The sequence below is a fragment of the Leopardus geoffroyi genome, chromosome A2 (assembly GCF_018350155.1).
Source record: "Leopardus geoffroyi isolate Oge1 chromosome A2, O.geoffroyi_Oge1_pat1.0, whole genome shotgun sequence".
Lineage (NCBI taxonomy): Eukaryota > Metazoa > Chordata > Mammalia > Carnivora > Felidae > Leopardus > Leopardus geoffroyi.
The window spans coordinates 23,371,596-23,393,954 of record NC_059331.1 but is presented as its reverse complement, the minus strand read 5'-3'; the positions used below and the strand labels follow the sequence as shown (position 1 = coordinate 23,393,954).

The following is a 22,359-nucleotide window of genomic DNA, read 5'->3' as shown; positions in this document are numbered from 1 at the left end:
CCGGGCAACCATCTCACCACGGCTTGTTTTCTTACAACACAGCCTAGCCTTTGGTGTCCTCTGTGCATCCCAGCATCCAAATGTTGGCTCTCTTGTGAGGTTATGATGGATTCTTCAGACGACCAACAGCTCCTCAACATGCCCCAATGGGCCCACCCATGCAGCTCCTACCACCAGCAATTACTGCCAAACGTCTTGCCTTGTGAGGACCTCCTCTGAAGAGCAACCGTCTTGTTGGGTTTAAGCAAGATGACAGCTACTTTCCACACTGCCCACCTGACCCTTGGGAAACACGTATCTTTGCTGGCCCAGACATAGGCCACTTCAGAGCTGCCCCTTCACCAACCCTCACCCTTTACCTCCAGGTCTCTCCCTGTTCAGACAGACACAAGGATATATTAGTACATCTATCACCTAGAAGACATTTGACCAGTGCTGGACTTGCCCTTCTTCAGGCACCCCCAAAATATAGAAGAGTCTCTTGGAGCATCCCCCACCCCCCACTGCCCATCTGACTCCCAGCAGGAAACAGCGCCCCCTAGAGCACCACTTTCCATGAACCTGATCTCTTATTAGGCCCCTCATCAGTGCTCACATGGCAGACCAAGGCAGGCCAGCTATCTGCCCTCAAATGGGCTTGGAGGTGGGGAGTGGGGGCAGGATTTCCAACTCTAGCACCAGCGAAAAGGCTGTTCTCTTTAGAACCTGCGGTGCCTAGTGTCACTTCGTCCTCACCTCAACCTGGGCTACAAGGAAACCCCCACTTGATATCCTGTTCATATCCCCCGTAAATCTATTCATGGGAGACACCTTGCATGGAGTTGGAAAAAAGCCAGTGCTGTGGGATATGTTCTGTAGGTGCCCAAAAGACACTGAACAAAAATCTTGTCCCTGAAAACAATCTTTAAGAAAACAGGAATAGGCACTTGATTGAGAACCAAATTTAGCATCAGGTTCAGGACAAACTGCCCGGAGCTGTCTAATTAGAGTTGGAAGAAGGCATGGAAGCTCACGGTCCCTCCATTATTCATCCTTGTTCTGACAGTGCCAGCCTATGCAATTAAACCAGACAGAAGAGGGCTGATTCAATGTTGGAACAAGGGGAGGATTCACAGGTACCTAAATGTCACCTCTGCTCCCAATTCCAGTAATTCTTGCCCCTTTCCCCCCAGATCTCTTAATAGTACCACCATCTATCGAGTCACTCAAACCAGAGATCTTGACATAATTCTCAGCATATTCCTCTTTGAACATCGCCATGGGCTCATCTGACCATCTCAAGCCCCCCCTCCCCCCGCTGCCCTCCTGGGGGAGCATGTGTAGTCACACAAGGATGTATACTCAGAAGGGCTTGTCACTTAGGGTTTACTACTCTGCAGTACTATCTTGAAATTTATTTCATCTTTACATTTATGTTCTTTACTTCTCCAAGTAGGACATAGCACCTCAGTCCAGTGATTGGTGTAAGGGAGAACCCACCAGCCACTGAGCTGCGCACCCCAGAGTAACAGGGTCAGGACCTGGGGGTGCCTATGAGGGTCTGCACTTGATCAGTCAGAATCCATGTGTCTAAAGGGAGCACAAGATCAGACAGCAAATAAATAGTATCCTGGCAGGTCAAGAGAGAACACAGGAAGCAGGAAAATGTCTTACCTTTTAGGTACCTTTAATGACACTTTTTTCCTGCTTTTTGAAGAAGCAGCCCACATTTTCATTTTGTACTGGGCCCTGCAAATTCTGTAGCTGGCCCTCCCAACCTGTATCATTTGTAGCACACCTCCTAACCGGCTTCCCTGCCATCAGCCCCTTTTCATTCTTAAGGTGACAGTGCTTCCCAAATGCAAGGCTGACCACACCATCCCCCCGTCTATACTAACCGTCCACGGCTCCCTTAGCATCTACCCAACGGTCTGCACAGGAGGGAAGCAAACAAGACCCAGTATGATCAAGGCTGGCCCTCCCTCCAGCCTGATAGCTCTAAGCCAACCTTCTTTCCCAACATCCAGACACGCTCCCTACCCTGGGCCCTTGACTGCTTCATGCTTCTCCCTCAGGGCTGAGACCCAGACCGAGCGCGTAAGAATCACCCAGGGAGCTTCCTGTTTTGTTTTTTTCAACTGATGCCTGGGCCACACCTAAAACATATTCTATTAGAAGCCCGGATGTAGGGCCAAGGCATGTATATATTTTTAAAGCTACCTAAGAGATTCCAGTGTGTTGCCAAGGCTGAGACCCAACTACTGATCAAAAGGAGTGCTCCTCAAACCTTAGGTACTTAACAAATGACCGGAGGATCTTATTGAAATGCAGATTCTATTCTGGGGCTCTAGAGCCAGGTCAATGATTCGCCCTTTCTCACCTGCTTCCAGGTAGTGCTGATGCTGCTGGCTCAGGAACCAGCAAGGCTCTGAGTGCTGCAGCCACCTTTTCCCCACCCTTGGAGAACCCCATTTCAGTTCTAAAAGGCTTACTGAATGTTGCCTCCTCCATGAAGAACCTCCTCTCTTAGCGAAGCACGCCCTCCATGCTCCTATAGCATACTGTAGATACCTATAGCATCTGTGTAAGACACATACACTTCTACACACACGTGGAATGAGAAGCTCAGAGCCATTTTAACCCCCCTGGTGCCACCAACTGGAAAAGGAGGGAAGGATAGACGCTTTCCTCTAGGCTACATTTGGAATGGTTTGAAAACTGTAAGCTATGGAACTTGTAGAAAATTCTTTTTTGGTAACCCAGGGAAATACATGGAAGTTAACCTCTAGAGCAGCTAAAAATGAGGTTCAAGAGGCCTGTGTGGGTATCAGATAGGAGGCACAGGACACACACATTAAGAAGCCAGGAACAAACAAAAACCTTTTTTCTAGTATGAGCTCAAATCAAAAGTCAGAAAGACAAACGCTTCAAATGTTAGGAGTTGATTGGCCACTTGGCTGTTACTCCCCCTCGGGCCCCTTGATACAGCCTATTCTAGGGCTGGTGGCAGTAGAGATGAACTTACTCAACAATGCAATACCATGAGTAAGCCAACTAGTGTCTTTTCTCACTTTCTTCTTTCCTCCCTCTCTCTCTAGCTCCTCCCCTCTCTCATATCCCCTTCCTTTGTCCCTCTAGATGGCCAGACAAGGAGCTATCTTATTTTTTAATTCAGGGGATTTTGTCTATTAGACTTCCAAGGACAAGACACAGACTTTTGCTTTCCATGCATCAGCTCAGTATTAAAGTTCACTGAATAATGATGGAAAAATAGTCAAAGATAAAAATATAATCCAAAGTGGCACAGGTTCCCTGGCAAATGACTTGTACAGAATATAGTATGAGGTTTAAGCAGCCCAGAATGGTTTATTCTAAGGATTCTGCAAGAGCCAAGCCTCCTTGCTTCTGATTGATTTCAGAAAAGAGGGCCCTGCCTAAGTGCTCTAAAGCAGTCTTCTTTGATATCTAATCTCCCTTCTTTTGATACCAATATCCTACTCTGTTCAGGAATCCACCCTTCCTTCAGGCAGCCCAGGTGCTTCTGAAGAACTAGCCCTGCCCAGGCATGTTACCTGAGCCTAAGCTGATTGGTACAACTTCTTCCCCTGAAGAAAGTGACTGGTTCAGAGATGGGCATTGGACCTAAGTTATTCTAATCAGACTGAAACCCAGTATGCTTATCTCTATTCCCAATACACAAAGGAGCCACTGATAGCTTTTCTTTGCCAATGGATCCAAGTGTCTGCTGGAAAATTTAAAGAGAAAACCCAAGTCTTGGTGACTAACCTTTGGGAAACTAGAGTAAGCCTTACCCGAAGGCTGCATCTCAACTTTTCACTTTATGGTTTCAGCTTGCTTGAGTTGAGCCTTCTTTTATTTGTAGTAAAAGAATACTAGGTGATGCACACCTAAATTCCTTACAATGCTCAACATGCTGCCTGATCAAACTGTAACTGGAAAATTCAGGCTTTTGGGAGTTGAGCCCTAGAAGCCATCAGTTTGGTTCCCACCAAATGTACCTTGGATGGCCTTCTAGGAACCAGACTGGTCAGGCTTCTCTTGCTCCGTTTCACTAGCAAAAGAAACGTGCTACGTTTTCATAGTTAAGAGCTGAGATTAAATGGAGCAAGCATGCTGTCTGTGTTATACTTACTTATTCAAAAATGTATACAATGAACACATTATGGCATTCCACTTGTGACTTGCTGATGAGGACAGCACACAAAAAGCCTGAGGGGTGCTTTGTCTACAAGGCACAGTGTCCCGTGGAGATAATTATTATATTGCAGACAGATGAGTCAAAGAGAGTCATGACAATGACTTCCACTCATCCTCAGAACCACCAAGGATCCGTTGAGATTTTTGGTGCCAACCCAGTGCCTGTAAATAACTTCAGCAGCAAATTCTTTGGCATTATCAGCCCAAGGCAGGTGGCAAGGAAGGGTATTTTGTGTCTGAAAAATGGGTGAGAGAGCCCCATAGAATAAAAAGAAAGAGGGGCCCCAGTTTTCTCATACTAGAAGAGAATTTCAAAAGAGCTAACAACAAGAGAAATTTTCAAACGTTGGCTATTTTTTTTTGTTGTACTAAGGTCTTCCATAAATCCTCTTAATTATGACATGAACCATTTTCTTCTAATCCCTTAAGAAGAGTAAGGAATTTATTAAATATCTTCACTGCAACTATTAGTGTCTTTTGTTCCAAATAACGAGAGTAAGAGCTAACATGTATAGAGGGCTTGCCTTGTGCCAAGCACTTTCTCAAGCGGTTCCCCTTTAATCTTAATACCTACCCAGAGAGTTACCATCTTCATTTATTCAAGCTTTGAGACGTTACACATTTCCAAGTATAAAACCAATCAAGTATCAAAGTATCGAACCTCTGTTTTAAACCCTACAGTATGACTACTCACCAACACCATCATCCTTCCTACCATCCCAGTCATCACCATCTACTGCATACCTACTGTGTGCAGTGTGTGAAGGTCTTTTACTGAAAACTAACTACAGAACAACTCCATGAGCCATCCAGGTGATGTTATTCCTAATATCAAAAAGGCACCCGAGGCTTACGGACCTTCAGAAGTTTGGACCCACAGTGGTTTAAGAGAGCACAGGTAATAGGCTTCAGAGCCATGGCCAGGATTTAAGCTGTCAGACTCCACAGACTGCCATCCACCCACCGAACATCAAAACTTCCTGTGGAAAATGTTTGGACACAATTCACCGATAAACTAAGAGCAGAGACTTTGTCCTTAGACCTTCAGGGGCCAACTGAACATTCCCTCGGACTCAACATTTATAATTTTCCATTCCCTAGCTCCACACTGTCTTCCACAATCCCCCCTGTGAACTGCCATGTTCATTTAGCAAAATACAGCAGCAGCTGTATGAACCATCATCCTCATGAACCATCAGGAGGCCCAAACAGACTCAAAAGAATAAAGCATTCACTGGGGAATTAAATATCTAATTTTAAGTAATCTGACAAAGTCAGACCTGGACCAACAATACTTGCTTTCTAAAAGACTGGACATCTTGCACTACATGAAAAAAGCACTTTGTCCAGCATACTATGTTGAGGGCAAGAAAATAAATAGGCTAACTATGAGGCTAGTTTTGCACAGGGGAAAAGAAGGACTGGAAGGAAATATAGCACTCTTTAAATCTCCTTACCCCCAGTTTACAGATGAGGAAACTAGGTAGCTTCCCTGAAGTTATTAGGCTAATCAGATCTGGAGCTGGGATTCCAATCCAGGCCACCTGGTTTGTTTCTGAGTGGTGAGATTACATGTGATTTTACTTTATTCTCTATGCATTTCTCTATTGTTTAGTTTTCTACAGTGAGTAGGAATTGCATTTTAATAAGAACTAAGAACCGTGCATAACTTTCTATGTTTTAGACTACAGACACACATATTTGGAAAACTAAGTCTCTGTGATCAGCACTTTGCTTTACAATCTCCACAGTGAACCATGAGAAATAATAAAAATCAGAGTGGTATTCCTCCAAAAGCATTCACTGAAAGAACATGGAAGCACCTCCTTAGTTTATAATCTTGCTGTTCTACTCCATGTACCCAATGTATATTCTTGGGGTGAGTCCCATCAAGGAAGCCTCTCTGAGTCCCTCTATCATATCAGCTTTAAAACTACTTGGGTCTATAGGTGGAGATGAATTCATTTCTACTGATTGAAATAAAGGCTGCATCCATGTCTATCTACTCTGATTCTAAGCCTTCTGAATTCTGTATCATGTGGCTTTGAATCAATGTCCCAGGGACAGAGTGAGACAAACCAGGTAGCGTGCTATATTTTCTGATCTAACTTCTGAATTCAATGCTTCTAATAATTCCCACGTCTATTCAACAGCCCCTTATCACAAAATAGCAAGATTTTCATTTTGAAGAGTACAAATACTGAGGTGGGGACCTACAGCCACAGGGAAATTTCAAGAGAAACAGATATATCCCAGAAACACTGTATGAAAGGCAATGCTCTCGATTTTAAACACTGATGTTCACAGAATTTTTTGTGATGATTGGTGATCTACTCCAACACAGAGGGGAAAAACGTCTCTCAGAACAAAAATCAGAACTAATCTCCCATATCCACACAGAGAATATCAATACAAAATACAGGGTAGGAATAAAATGGAGGAGGTGGGAGATAATAGGAAGGATTAGAACGCTGACTGGTTCAAAAGTCAGTGGAGTTAAAAATCAAGCTCCCCGTGTGAAACCACCTACTTGTCACCTATTGTTCCCTCCTTCTCTCAGTCCTAGTTTTCCTATCTCAAAAGTGATTTGCCTTCCGAATGTCACATTCTAAAATCACATCCTTGTTTCCACCTTGCACAAAACTCTTTAATTTCTCCAGCCTGAGATAGCAGACATGGGTTATCGGTAACCCCATCTTTCTCTCCCTTTAGCTTCTACTCTGCCAAAGGGAAGCAGATCTTTCTGGGAAGCTTCTACTCTGCCAAAGGGAAGTAGATCTTTCTTTTGAAAAGGAAAAAGCAGGGGCGCCTGGGTGGCTCAGTTGGTTGAGCGTCCGACTTCAGCTCAGGTCATAATCTCATGGTGAGTTCGAGCCCCGCATTGGGCTCTGTGCTGACAGCTCAGAGCCTGGAGCCTGCTTTGGATTCTGTGTCTCCCTGTCTCTCTGCCCCTCCCATGCTCATGCTCTGTCTCTCTCTGTCTCTCAATAATAAATAAGCATTAAAAAAAATAATAAAAAAAAATAAAAGGAAAAAGCAGTTCAGACTCAAAAAGTTAATTAAAAAAAATTCTGAACGTTCAGTTAACCTAGGGTGACACCTCTAAACCATTTTTAACTAGCACAGTCAACTTCTACACAAGACCAAAGTAAAAAGTTTTAAAGGGTAAACACTATATTCCAGAGCTAGGGGCAAAACGAAACAGACTCACCTACAAAAGCCTAAAACCAAGGCACCAAAAGAGCAAAATGATCCCTGGTAATTTAAATGCATAGTGCAATAAAACTTACCATTTTCCAGAAGAAGATAACAAAACCCAGGGCATCTATAATACACAATCCACACTATCAAGTGTGCAAAAATTGCAATACATGTGAAGAAGCAGTAAAATGTGACAAAAAAGTCAAAAGAAAATTTACTCACTAAATACAAACTACTATATGACACAGGTATTAGACTTTGCAGATGTGTAGGTAATATGTTATATTCTTATATGTTAATGAGCCTAAAGCCATGGGCATATTGAGCAGAGAGATGGAGGAAACTTCAGTACAGACACAGAAACTATGTGAAAGAACCAGATGCAATTCCTAAAATAGAAAGAATAAAATATCTGAAATCTAAAATTCCAATTTGAGTAGCATTAAAATCAGATTGTAGATGTTAGAAAAAAAGATCAGTGAATTTGAGGTCAATAGCAGCCATCCAAACTGTAGAACAAGAGAGAAAAAAAATATTGAAACAAAAATGAATAGAACCCCAATAAGCAATGGCGTAGTACCAAACAGTCTAACAAATGTGTATTTGGAATCCCGGAGTCAAATAAAGAGAACATGGGTCAGAAAATACATAAAAGAAATACTGACTGGCTTAAAATGGGAGAGAGGAATAGAGAGTATATTGTCATAATGCATGGACACTACACATGAAATCATTTAATATTATGTGAAGGCAGACCATGAGAAATTAAAGGGGTATATTGTAAACCTTACTGCAACCACTGGAAATCCAAAAATGGTATAAATAATAAGGCAGTAGCAGGAAAAACTGGAATCGTAAGACAATATAAAATAAGGTAGAATAAAAAAGAGGAAAAAAAACAAGTAAGAGGAACAAACAGAAAACAACCAGGAAGATGGCCGATTTTAAGCCAAACATATCAATAGCTGCATCAAAAACAAATACCTAAATAAAAAGCTGCACAGTGAAGGAAACAATCAACAAAACTAAAAGGCAACCTATAAAATGTGAGAAGATATTTGCAAATGACCTATCTGATAAAGCGTTAGTATCTAAAATATATAAAGAACTTGTAAAACTCAACACCCCCAAAATGAATAATCCAATTAAAAATAGGCAGAAGACATGAACAGACATTTCTCCAAAGAAGACATACAGCTGGCCAAAAGACACATGAAAAGATGCTCAACATCACTCATAAGCAGGGGAATGAAAATTAAAACTACAAGGATATATTACCTCACACCTATCAGAATGGCTAACATGAAAAACACAAGAAACAAGTGCTGGCAAAGATACGGAGAAAAAGCAATCTTCATGAACTGTTGGTGGGAATGCAAACTGGTGCAGCTGCTCTGGAAGACAGTATGGAGGTTCCTCAAAAATTAAAAATAGAATTACCTTATAATCCAGCAATTGCACTGCTATTTACCCAAAGAACAAAAAAACACTAATTCAAAGGGATACATGCACCCTGATATTTATAGTAGCATTAGCAACAATAGCCAAATTATGGAAAGAGCCCAAATGCCTGACTGATGAATGAATAAGGAAGATGTGGTTTATGTATACAATGGAATATTAGCCATAAATAAGAATGAAACCTTGCCATTTACAATGACATGGATAGATTTAGACAGTATTATGTTAAGTGAAATAAGTCAGAGAAAGACAAATACCATATGATTTCACTCATTATGTGTAATGTAAGAAACAAAACAAACGAAAAAAGGGAAAGAGAGAGCGAGGCAAATCAAGAAACAGACTCTTAACTATAGAGAACAAACTGATGGTTACCAGAGAGGAGGTGGGTGGGGGATGGGTGAAACAGGTAATGGGGATTAAGGAGGGCACCTGTCCTGATGAGCACAGGGTGATGTATAGAAGTGCTGAATTACTACACTGGACACCTGAAACTAATATAATACTGTATGTTAACTAATTGGAATTAAAATAAAGACTTAAAAATAAATAAATAACCTAAACATAGCAATTAAAAGATAAAAACTGACATATTAGATAAAAATATCAGATCCAACTATATCCTGTCTACAAGAAACCCACTTTAATTATAAACACATAGATAAGCTGAAAGTGAAGAGATTTGAAAAGATATACCATGAAAATGCTAAAGAAAAGGAAGAGGGGTAGTTATATTAACAACCACCAAAGGACACAAAGTATACTTCCAGTGCAAGGAATAGTACAAGCTTAAAGAGGGACATCACAAAATGATAGGAGTCAACTCACCAGAAGTCATAACAATCCTAAATGTATATGTACCTAACAACCAGATGTCAAAGTAAATGAAGCAAAATCTAATGTGGACTAAAAAAAAAAAAAATGCTAATCCAGAATGATAGTTGGAGACTGCAACATCCTTTTCTTGATAGCAATAGAGCAAGTAGACAGAAATTCAGTAAGGGTATAGAAAATAGCTTTACCTATTGATATATATAGAACAGTCAACAACAGCACCGCACACACACACACACCTCTCTCTCTCTCACTGTATATATATATACATACATACATATATACATATATATATGTATATATATATGTATACATATATACGTATGTATATATATATATGTATATATGTACACACACACACCATATATATATCTTTTTTCAAGTCCATATGGAACATTCACCAAATTAGATCACGTTATGGGTCAAAAAGCAAATCTCTGCAAATTTAAAAGAACCAAAATTATACAAAGAATGTTCCCAAACCATAATGAAATTAAATCAAAAATCAATGACAGAAACATTTCTGGAAAATCCCCAAATATTCTCAAATTGAATAACACACTCCTAAATAACCCTAAGGTCAGAAAGGAAACTGCAGGGAAAATGAGAAAATATTCCGAATTTAATGAACAATAAAATACATAACACATAAATATTTATCACAAATAAATATCTGTGGGATGAAGTTACACAAGGGCTACAAGGAAGATTTCTAGTAGTAGATGCTTATTTTATAAAAGAAGAAAGTGCGTACATCAATAATCTAAATTTCCATCATAAGACAAGGAAGAGAAAATTCAAAACACGAAGGACAAAGTAAGTAATAAAACTAGAAGAACAATAAAATTGAGAACAAAAGACAATAAGGAAACAATAAAACTAAAAGCCAGTTTTGAAAAATGATCTACAAAACTAGCAAATCTCTAGTCTGTTTTTTGTTATCAAGTAAAAAAAGAGAGAAGACACAAACTAAAACTATCAGTTATGAGAAAGGAAGAAAAGAAACTATCAGTTATGAGAAAGGAAGATATTATGATCTATAATAATACAGATATTATAAGGATAATAAGAGAAAACAGAAAACAACAGCCCATCCTTAAAACTGACAACATAGATAAACTAGACAAATTCCTTGAAAGATGCAAACTACCAAAGTACATTCAAAAAGAAGCAGTTAACTTCAATAGTCCTGTATTGATTAAAGAAACTGAATTTGTAGTTAAATTTTCCAGGGCACCTGGGTGGCTCAGTTGGTCAAGGATCCAACTTCAGCTCAGGTCATGATCTCGAGGTTCATGAGTTTGAGCCCCACATCAGGATCACTGCTGTCACACGAACTCTGCTTTGGATCCTCTGTCCCTCTCTCCCTCTGCCTTCCCCAACTCGATCTCTCTCTCTCTCTCTCTCTCTCTCGATCTCTCTCTCTCTCTTTCTCTCTCCCTCCCTCCCTCCCTCCCTCCCTCCCTCCATCTCTCTCTCAAAAATAAATAAACATTAATTTTTTTTTTCCTACAAAGAAATTGCCATGCCCAGAAGTCTTCACTGGGAAGTTCTACCAAACATATAAAGAAAAAATAAAACAGACTCTGCCAAAATTTTCTAGAATATAAGAGAAGGGAGAACATTTCACAAATCTTTTTATAAGGCCAGAATTATTCTGATACAAAAACCAGACAACAATAAGAAGAAGAAAAGGACATCACACAACAATAGACCGTAATAACATAGAGCAAAAATGCCTCAGCACAATAGTAGCAGTTTGAATCCAGCAATATATGAAAAGAAGAATACATTTTAACCAAGTATGGTTTACCCCAGGAATACAAGGCTGGTTCAAGATTCAAAAATCAATGTAATATACTATATTAAAAGACTAAACTAGGCAAACTGTATGATAGATTATCAAGAAGGATGACAATTTTTTTTTTTTTTACAAACCTTTGTATTGTTTTGTGATAACAAATTAGGAACAAAATGGAACTTCTTTAACCCAAAGAAGGGCATCTAATGAAGCTAATACCAGCCCTAATAATAAAATCGTAAATACTTTCTTTCTGTGATATGACATGAGAAGGTTGTCTGCTCACATTCTCCCACTCAACATCACTCTGGAGGACCTAATCAGCATAGCATGGCAAAAAAAAAAAAAAAAAAAAAAAAAAAAAAAGAAATAAAAGCATACACATACAATTGTCTCTATACACTTATGACACCATTTTTCTACATAGAAAATCCTAAAGAATCCACAGGAAAAGTAAGTAGAAGTTAACAAATTAGCAACGTGCAGGATACAAGCTCAATCTGAAAAATCAATCATGTTTCTACATACTAGCAATGAAGAGTTGGGAATCAAAATGAAAAAAGTATCATCTAACATGGCGGCTAAAGAACAGGAAATATTTTGATATAACTATAACAAAATATTTGAGGGTCACCTGGGTGGCTCAGTCAGTTAATTGACTCTTGATTTTGGCTCAAGTCATGATCTCATGGTTTGTGGGTTTAAGCCCTGCATAGGGCTCCATGCTGCCATCATGGAACCTGCTGGGGATTCTCTCTCTCCCTTCCTCTCTGCCCCTCCCCTGCTCTTGCTTTCTCTCTCTCTCTCTCACAATAAATAAGTAAACTTAAAAGGAATAGTTGTTAAATCTGTAAGCTAAAAACTATAAAACACTGATGAAAGAAATCAAAGACCTAAATAAATAGAGATCTACATATGTATGCCTATGGACTGAAAGAGTTACTGGCATTATGATGTTAACTCCTCCCAACTGAGTTATACAGTCAACCTAATTTTATTTTTTTAAAATTTTTTTTTTTCAACGTTTATTTATTTTTGGGACAGAGAGAGACAGAGCATGAACGGGGGAGGGGCAGAGAGAGAGGGAGACACAGAATCGGAAACAGGCTCCAGGCTCTGAGCCATCAGCCCAGAGCCCGACGCGGGGCTCGAACTCACGGACCGCAAGATCGTGACCTGGCTGAAGTCGGACGCCCAACCGACTGCGCCACCCAGGCGCCCCATAGTCAACCTAATTTTAAACAAAATCCTAGGAGGATTTTTGAATAGAAATTGACAAGTTTACTTCAAAATTTACATGGAAAGGCAAATGTACTAGAATAAACACAGGTATTTTGAAAAAGTAAAAAGTAAAAAGTAAAAAAAAACAAAAAGATTAAGGATACTTATTACCTGGTTTCAAGATTTAATATAATGCCACAATAATCAAGACAGCTTTATACTGGAGAAGAGATAGACACATAGAGTCCAGACATAGAAATATAGTAATTTGATTTTCAAAGAAGTACAAAGGCAACTCAGTGGAGAAAGGATTCTTTTCAACAAGTGGTAATGGAATAATTGGATATCCATATCCAAAAAAAAAAAAAAAAAAAAAAAAAAGCCTCACTCTGTACCTCTCATGTGCAAAAATTAATTCAAAATGGGTTACAGACCTAAATGTAAAGCTAAAGAGCGTAACAATTTTATTTTTTTCATCTTTTTTTAAAGTTTATTTATTTATTTTGAGAGAGAGAGCAGCTAGGAGAGGAAGAGACAGGGAGAGAGAGAATCCCAAGCAGGCTCCACACTGTCAGCACAGAGCCCGACGTGGGGCTTCAACTCACAAACCATGAGATCATGACCTGAGCTGAAGTTGATTGCTCAACCAACTGAGACACCCATGCACCCCATGAGCATAACAATTTTAGAGGAAAGGATCAGAGAAAATCTCTGTGGTCTTGGGTTAGGCAAAGATTTCTTAGACATGAAAAAAATGCATGTTCCATTTTAAAAAAACAATTAATGGAATGTCAAGAAAATCAAGTGATTTCTGTTCTGTGAAAGACACTGTTAAGAAAATGAAAAGACAAGCCACAGGCTAGAAGAAAATATTTTCAAGTCACGTATTTCTACAAAAGACTTGTATATAGAATATATTTAAAACTTCTCAACATTCAAAACAATCAGTAAAAAAAGAAAACAACCCATTTTTTTTTAAATGGGCAAAACATTTGAACACACATTTCACTGAATATGTGGATGGCAGGAAGGCACGTGTAAAGAAGCCTAAAATCATTATTCATTAAAAAAACACTAAACCACAATGAGATGCTACTATGGTACTCTTAGAATGGCTAAAATAAAGATAAAAAAATATTAATGAGAAAACCAAGAGCTTGCAAAGATGGGGAGAACGCAAACTCCCATACATTGTTGGTGAGAAGGCAGAATGGTACAGCCACCTTGTAAAACAGTTTGGTGATTTTTTTACAAAATGAAACATACATTCCATACAATTACCATATAATCCAGTAACTCGACTGCTAGGTATTTATTCAAGTGAAATGACAACTTTTGTTCATAAGAGCACCTCAATGTGAATGCTTATAGTGATTTATTTATAATCACTAAAAATTCCAAGCTGCCCAAATATATCTAGATTGGAGAATGGATAAACAAATTTGGCACACCCATACCATGGAATATTGTTCAATAATGAACAGGTACTACTGATACAAGCAATAACATGAATAAATGTCAATTACATTATGCTAAGTAAAAGCAACCAGACTGAAAAAGTTGCATTGTGTATGATTTCACTTATATGACATTCTGGAAAAGGCCAAATTATAGGGATAGAAAACAGATCACTGTGAGCCAGGAGCTATGCTTGGGGATGGGTTGACCACATGGGCACCTCAGAAGAATTTTCTAGGGTGATGGAACTGTTATATCTTCATTGTGATGATAGATATACAACTATAAATACTAGTCAAAACTCACAGGACTCTACACCAAAAAGGGAAGAATTTATCATATGTAAATTTAAAAAATGAATAAAAATACAATAAATATATCATTAAACATCAACAACAAAAGAACTAAAAAGCAAAACCAAAACGTATATGTTTCCAAGAAGGGTATTTTTTTCTAAGTTTGTTTATTTTGAGAGAGAGAGAGAGAGAGAGAGAGAACGAGTGGGGGAAGGGAAGAAAGAGAAGAAGAGAGAGAGAATCCCAAGCAGGCTCCAAGTGCAGAGCCTGATGTGGGACTTGAACCCACAAGCCAAGAGATCATGACCCGAGCTGAAGTCGGATGTTAAACCGACTGAGCCACTTAGGCGTCCCCAAGAGGTGCATTTAAATAAAAAGTCACAGAGGAGTTGGAAGTAAAAAGATGGTCAAAGATACAACATGCAAATACTAAGCAGAAGAAAGCTAGTTTGGTTATATTAATATCAAAGACAGGGAATATCACCAGCAATAAAGATGGCCATTTACTAATAGTGAAAATAACAAAGTTCATCAAAAAGGCGTAAAAAATCTAAGTGTATGGAAACCAATTTGACAAAAAGTTATATTAAAAAAATCTAAGTGTATGCAGCTGATAACAGAATCTCAAAATAATGAAACAAAAATTTAAAGAATGAAGGGAGACTACTCCAACCCCAAATTGCCAAATACGCATTCTTTTCAAATGCATGTAAAATATTCACCAAGATGGCAATATAATAGGCCATAAAATAAGTCTTAATAAATTTAAAAGGACTGAAATCATACAGAATATGCAATAGAACTGAAGTAGGCATAAAATATTAAGAAATCTAGAAACTCTTCAAACATTTACAAAATTAAGCAGTATACTTCTAAACAACACATATGGCAAAAAGGAAATTATAGACCAGAAAATATTTTTAACTAGAAGACTGTAAAAAAGCAACCTGTCAAAATCTGAATACTGTTATCATTCTTAGAGAGAAATTTATAGATTTAAATATTTATATTAGAGGAGAAAAATGATCTAAAGGTAATGATGTAGGCTTTTACCTTAAGAAATCACAAAAGAGTGCAAATACACCCAAAGAAAATAAAAGTAAATATAAAGATGAAAACAATAATCGATGAAACAGAAAACGACCAATAAAGAAAATCTCTAAAAACTAAAAAAAGATGGTTCCCTGAAAAAGGCAAAAGACAAACCTTGGAAAATTATTTGCAGCATATTTTACTACAAGTAATATTTCTAATACGTGTAAAAATCTGCAATCTCACTTCTAATAAGAGAAATTGAATTTTATTATTGAAATTGAAATTTATTATTAAAACTATAATAAAAACACTCTTCATGTGTATTGGGGGAAAAACCCTGAGTTTGACAATACTCACACTGGCAAGGCTAAAAAGTAACAGGTTCTCACTCTCATACTTTGCCGGGAGAAATACAAAATGGTACAACCTCCATGAGAATTTGGCAATATCTAGAAAAATTATATATGCCTTTTCTTTTCATCCAGCAATGCCACTTCTATGAATCTATCCCCAAATATTCTGCCCAAAAAGTTGTTATATATGTGCTAAGCTACTTATTGCAAGATAATGGTAATAAGAAAAGACTGGAAACCACCCAAATGCCAATCAACAGGAGAGCGAATAAACATCTATAGCCACACAACAGAGTCCCACTAAGTAGCTGTGGGAAAGAATAAGGGAGATCTCACTCCCCAAACTGATGAAGAAAGATCTACAGCACATATAATATAGAAAGTTAGGTGCTTAACAGCATATGCTATGCTTCCTTTTGTGAAATAAAGGGAAAAACCTGACTACATTTCTTTTTTTTCTTATATTAAAACAAAAGAAAACAAAACAAAACAAAACTGGAAAGCTAAACCAAGAGCTAACAAAAATGAGGGAGAAAATGGGTGGAGAATTCGGGATGGAAGTGATGTGCCTCTGAATTGCATCATTTCATGGCTATGACCTTGATACCATGAGCACATTTTATGTAACCAAAAAAAAAAAAAAAATCTTCCTCAAATTTAAAACAAAATCCCTTATTGTATATGAAATTGTTGGCATTACCACACAAAGAAAAGAAGCATTTCAATTGACTTTAAAACACAGTATTTGCAGACTAATTCCATCTTGGGATCTAGCCTAAAAACAAAATAAAGACCACAAAGAATTCTTAAACAACACATGGTCATGCTATTGTTAGCAATAATATTGGTATTGCTATTTCAAAGTAATTTTATGTATATTGTAGCTTGAGCAAATGATTAATATGTTAATGTGGCTACGGGCTGAGATTTTTAGTGTAAGAGTAAACCAAAGTAGCTAATTAAAAATCATGCAATTTTGAATTGGAATCGGAATTATCCAGGGTAGAAGCCCTGGATTTATTTTCTCTTTCTAAACAAATATATGTTTCCTGGCTCTTATTCCTGAAAAGACTTAGAAGATTTTGGCAAAGCCATGGTAATGAATAGTTGGGCCTAGACTGTGGTCTCTAAATAATATCACCCAATAAACAGAACCGAGGCTCCCTGGAAAATAGCTGATTCCAGATCTGAAGCATAAAATGTATAAAATAAGTCTAGAATACCTTGTTTATGCAGAAGCTAAGGAAAGTATCAGAGACTAATGAGGTCTTGTCACAAAGGACACAGGGATCAAACTGAAGGGGCTCCCGTGGGCCAAGATGAAAGTTATAAATCAAAATGACTTTAAGTCTGCAAAGAATTAAAATACATATAAGTACATCTAAATCCTTAAGTTTGTCATGTTATTTTAAAAGCTAACTTGTTCATCATTAAAGTTAAGGCACCAAGTCATTATTCTGAAAACTGATAGACACAATCAAGAATGTATCCTGCTATCAGTACAAATTACATTTTTAGGCAAGCAAATCATTCATCATTCAGAAAAGACTGCAGAATCACTGTTTACAAATTATTTTCCAATCTTCTGGAGAAACAGTGGATCCAGGAATGGATCATCAGTGGATCTAAAAGCGACTGAGGGCAACTTGATAGGGTCAGGCTGACACATGTGAACCCAAGGATTAACCTCAGCATCACTAGTGTGATGAGGGTGTGGGCCATGTGTGCCTCCTGATACCATGTAATAGGAAGTAAATGGCACTTCCTATAGAGTATTTATTCCCACTGAAAGAAACTTGATCAGAATCTAATCAGTGTCTGTATCTAACCACCAATTTACATAAACTACCAGGAAAAGAGACCCATTAAACAACACCCCTGGAAGCAACTGGTCAAGTCCAGAATATATAGAGCATCCTACAGGACAAATGACCTCACAGCCAAAGGCACTGCATGCAATTCATTTGGTTTTGCTTCCAACAAAAATAACTTTTATACTTTTTTTAAACTTTTACACTTACATGAAAACAACAGATTCCACTTTAAAAAACTGGTGAATCTTGAATATAGACAGGTTGTAAGATAATATTTAAGAGCTACTATTAATTTTATAGGGTGTTATAATGGCATTGTGGTTAAGAAGTGTTTTTTAAGTCCTTTTATGTAAGAGATACACTATAAATACTCTAAAGTATTTACAGATGAAAAAATATGATGTCATGGATTTGCTTTAAAATACTCCAGCAAAATAATAATAGCAGTACTACTAATGATTTAATAGTCATAAGAAGAATGTAGATGGGGTTACCTGGAACAAGATGGGTAAAACATTGGTAGTTGTTAAAGCTGCGTCCTAGGTGCATGGGCTCTTTATACTATAATTCCTCATTTTGCATGATTATCATATTACTATTGAAAAGGCTTAAAAATTAATCTTTTCCAGTGAGCATTAAAATGTCAAAAAGATTTATATGTCCATGTTTTTTCTGAACTCTAGCACTTTCTGCATGTTTTCCCCTTAGTTGATCTACAAACTATCATTTGTGACAGATAAAAAGAATACCACAGTCCCATGCACTGGGGCATTTTCTAAAGATGGACATTGTCGAGAAGGTCCTGGTACTTACTGTTCTTCGGACTCTAAGGGTAGAGTGATGAATGCTTAAGTTTTTTTTACGTTTTAAGTTTCTTTTAATGCCTCTTTTAAGTTTCCCTATGGTCCTATTTTCAAGAAATGTATTTTGGGAAGGTGCTAGAAGGATCTTTCAGTGTAGCCAATGTGTCCTTCCTGTTTTTTTTTTTTTTTAACTAGACAGCCAAGAGTAGCACTTCTACTTTATAAACCCAGTCAGACACCTGATGACTCCTTCCTCTTTGACACAAAGCTCTAGGTTACTATATCCTACAAAACTTCCTGGCTTAATAGCTGCATCAATATATTAATATTTATGAACTCAGGATATATATTCAGCATCCTAGCTATTTCATTTTTCTCAGCATTATGTCCTTGGCATCATCTTATAAAATCCCAAGTCATGATGGACTTCTATCTCATTCAGTCTGTAATGGAAATTATTAGCCTAAAAGAGTGGCTCTCCAGATGGGTTTTATGAAACTATCTTGCCAAATATTGATGAATGCTTGGTGAATTCCCAGTTAAAAAGAGCTCAGAAGCTTTATTCACTACAGGATTTCTCAGAGCTTTTAACAGGCTAACATGAATTCTAACTTTCTATGAGGAATAAGGAATAATAGCATTTCATACTTGTCAATGCATATTAATATATGTGTATACCACATTCCAAATCTCTAAATATTCTTATATGGACACACATCACTTAGCTTCATGCCTATAGATAAATATTCCTATGTCCACGTACAGCATTTTACCGAATGCTATAGATGAATATTTACATGTGTACATACAGCATTTCATGTCATATTTGTCAATACATGTTCATATATGGATATATAGTATTTCTCAAACCCATTGGACAAACATGGCCTGAAGAAGCCCGAGGATTAAAAAAAAAATTGTAGGGGCGCCTGGGTGGCGCAGTCGGTTAAGCGTCCGACTTCAGCCAGGTCACGATCTCGCGGTCCGTGAGTTCGAGCCCCGCGTCGGGCTCTGGGCTGATGGCTCGGAGCCTGGAGCCTGTTTCCGATTCTGTGTCTCCCTCTCTCTCTGCCCCTCCCCCATTCATGCTCTGTCTCTCTCTGTCCCAAAAATAAATAAACGTTGAAAAAAAAATTAAAAAAAAAATTGTAGGTTGAAAAATGGCAACTGGTATGATCACCGTAGTAACTTAAAGTGGGTGGGGGGTGGACAAAAGGTTTAAAAGAAAATAGGACACATTCATAGACCTTAGTATGGATTTTACTCTGACTCTTCTAGGCACCATGACCAAATTGTTCAACCTTAACAGAATTTGATTGCTTGAAGTTTTTATGTCTATTTGTACAAAACAACCCAACTTTTAGAAGCAACTACTTTACCACAGGTGGTAGTGAGTGGGAGAGTCTTCAAAATCAGGCAAAATAAATTGTTACAGGGATGCAATGACTTCTTGGGAAGGTCATTCAACTAGGTTACAAGGTCAAGGGCAAGAACCTAACTGACCTGATTTTAATTCCCTGGTGCTTACCACAATGTCTATCACCACACAGGTGCACAGGGAACAAATTATTACACAAATGGAATGCATTTAATAAAATATATTTAATCTAGAAGCAGCAGAGTTGTACTTTCCAGTTTTTGGCTTTAAATAATATATATGTTTAATGCTGGGGGGGGGGGGGGAAGATTACTTCAGAGGAGGAAAGTGACATCACAGATGATTTAGAAAAAGAAATAAAACCTAACACTAAAATGAAGGGGGAAATGTCTGCCATGATACACTAAGCTGTTAATTTTCTCATCCTTTAAAAATCATCGTGGTGGTAATCTGGAGAAATCCATTCCTGTTTACTTTTTTCCCTTTCTAAATTGACGGCGATGACTGACTTCCTGCATCCTGGCTTCTGTTTACAGTTGGGCACACCCTCTTGCAGGGAGGTATTACCTGCTTTCTCCAAGATCCTAGGATACAAGTTCTAAAATTCCTTCTCTCAAAGATGCCAGTGATGTCTGGGTGGATTCTGTGCAGATTTTCCTGAAGCCCTTGGCTCACAGCTCACTTATGATTCCTCATCCCTTTTCAACTGTCGGTCACCTTCCAAAAATTCAACTTAAACACTAGGTTAGCCATCTTTCTCTGAGTCCAGTTGTGTGATAACAACACCTCTGGGTTGTAGCCCTGAGCACACAACAGTTGTAGGTACATCACTACAAACCATCTCTGAATCTTTGGGGAGGGTGAAATGCACATGAAAGTTTTGTTACTACTTCATGCTTGGTTGCAACTTCTTTTTTCTGTCTTAGTTATTTCTGGCTTCTTCTTTGTGTTTGCCAATAAGAAAAAAGAGAGAGGAGTCAAACTTTCGGCAATGGAGTCAGGAAAATACTGTCACATCCTATTGTATTTATCCTCGAAGATGCTCCGGAAGCCTCCCAGCCTGGCTGTGCATCAGCATCACCTGGAGAACCTAGCCAAAATACAGATTCTCAGACCCACCTCCTGGACACTGGGAGTCAGCAAGTCAGGGTGAGACCCAAGAACATCCTTTCCCACAGGCACCCTAGATGATTCTGATGAGCCTGGTCCTATGTTTAAAAACTACTGCGAGGGGCGCCTGGGTGGCGCAGTCGGTTAAGCGTCCGACTTCAGCCAGGTCACGATCTCGCGGTCTGTGAGTTCGAGCCCCGCGTCGGGCTCTGGGCTGATGGCTCAGAGCCTGGAGCCTGTTTCTGATTCTGTGTCTCCCTCTCTCTCTGCCCCTCCCCCGTTCATGCTCTGTCTCTCTCTGTCCCAAAAATAAATAAACGTTGAAAAAAAAAATTAAAAAAAAATAATAATAAATAAATAAAAACTACTGCGAAATATTTCAAAAGAAAAAAAAATAGAACAATGACATCATTTTAGAAAGTGGGAAATAAAATTCCTTTGCTCACTGTGACTATTAAAAATAAATCATATGGGATGTTCTAAGAACATAAGATGGAGATAATCATAATAAGGAGAATTGGCTTGTTATGTGGTTAATAGCCTAAGCCAAATAGTTTAATCAAAGTGCCCACAGGTCGGGCCCCCTGAAAAACAGCCTGTCGAATTTTACTTTAAAAAAAATTTTAGGGGCGCCTGGGTGGCTCAGTCGGTTGAGCATCCGACTACGGCTCAGGTCATGATCTCGTGGTCTGTGAGTTCGAGCCCCGCGTCGGGCTCTGTGCTGACAGCTCAGAGCCTGGAGCCTGCTTCGGATTCTGTGTCTCCCTCACTCTCTGCCCCTCCCCCGCTCATGCTCTGTCTCTCTCTCTCTGTCATAAATAAATAAAACATTAAAAAAAAAATAAAAAAAAAATTTAGACCACTGTTCAGAAAACACTTGATGAAATCGATGTTACATCTCCAGAGCAAAGTTAAGTGGAGAAGTCTAGCTAATGTGCATTGAAGATCTCTCTCCCCAGTCAGCTCCATCACTGGGGCTAACATAGTTCAAACTCTATCCTAGCCCATGAATTACAAGATGGTTACCTGCATTCACTGCTTCCCCTAATATGTAGAGACGTGGCAGGAGAGCATTTTTAGATTGATCCTAGATACCCTGACCATCCATCTTTCTTTCCTGGCATGCAATTTGCAAGCCTAGAAAACAAGGTTGCATATTATTTGTTTTGCCTCCTTTCTTAAAAACCAATTCAGTTTTCCAAGCTTGATAGGCATGCATTTGAAGGCTGTGCAGAGACACAAGAGGTGATGAATAGCCTAGTCAGGAAATGGTTGGAATCAATAGCATTAGCATAATTTATTTGAGAGACGGACTGTAGGCTAAATAAGCATTCTGGACCACAGAGGCCAGCTCAGAGAACTGTGTGAATTTATACACCTGAGCACTTTATCCTGTT

At 38.5% G+C, this 22,359-nt stretch overlaps 1 protein-coding gene across 4 annotated transcripts in view; it reads right to left on the bottom strand.

The window, feature by feature from the left end:
* The window catches only part of CACNA2D3 (calcium voltage-gated channel auxiliary subunit alpha2delta 3), an 866,452-nt gene that overhangs the window by 11,370 nt on the left and 832,723 nt on the right, over nt 1–22,359 (bottom strand). The gene's annotated exons all lie outside the window — the stretch shown is intronic.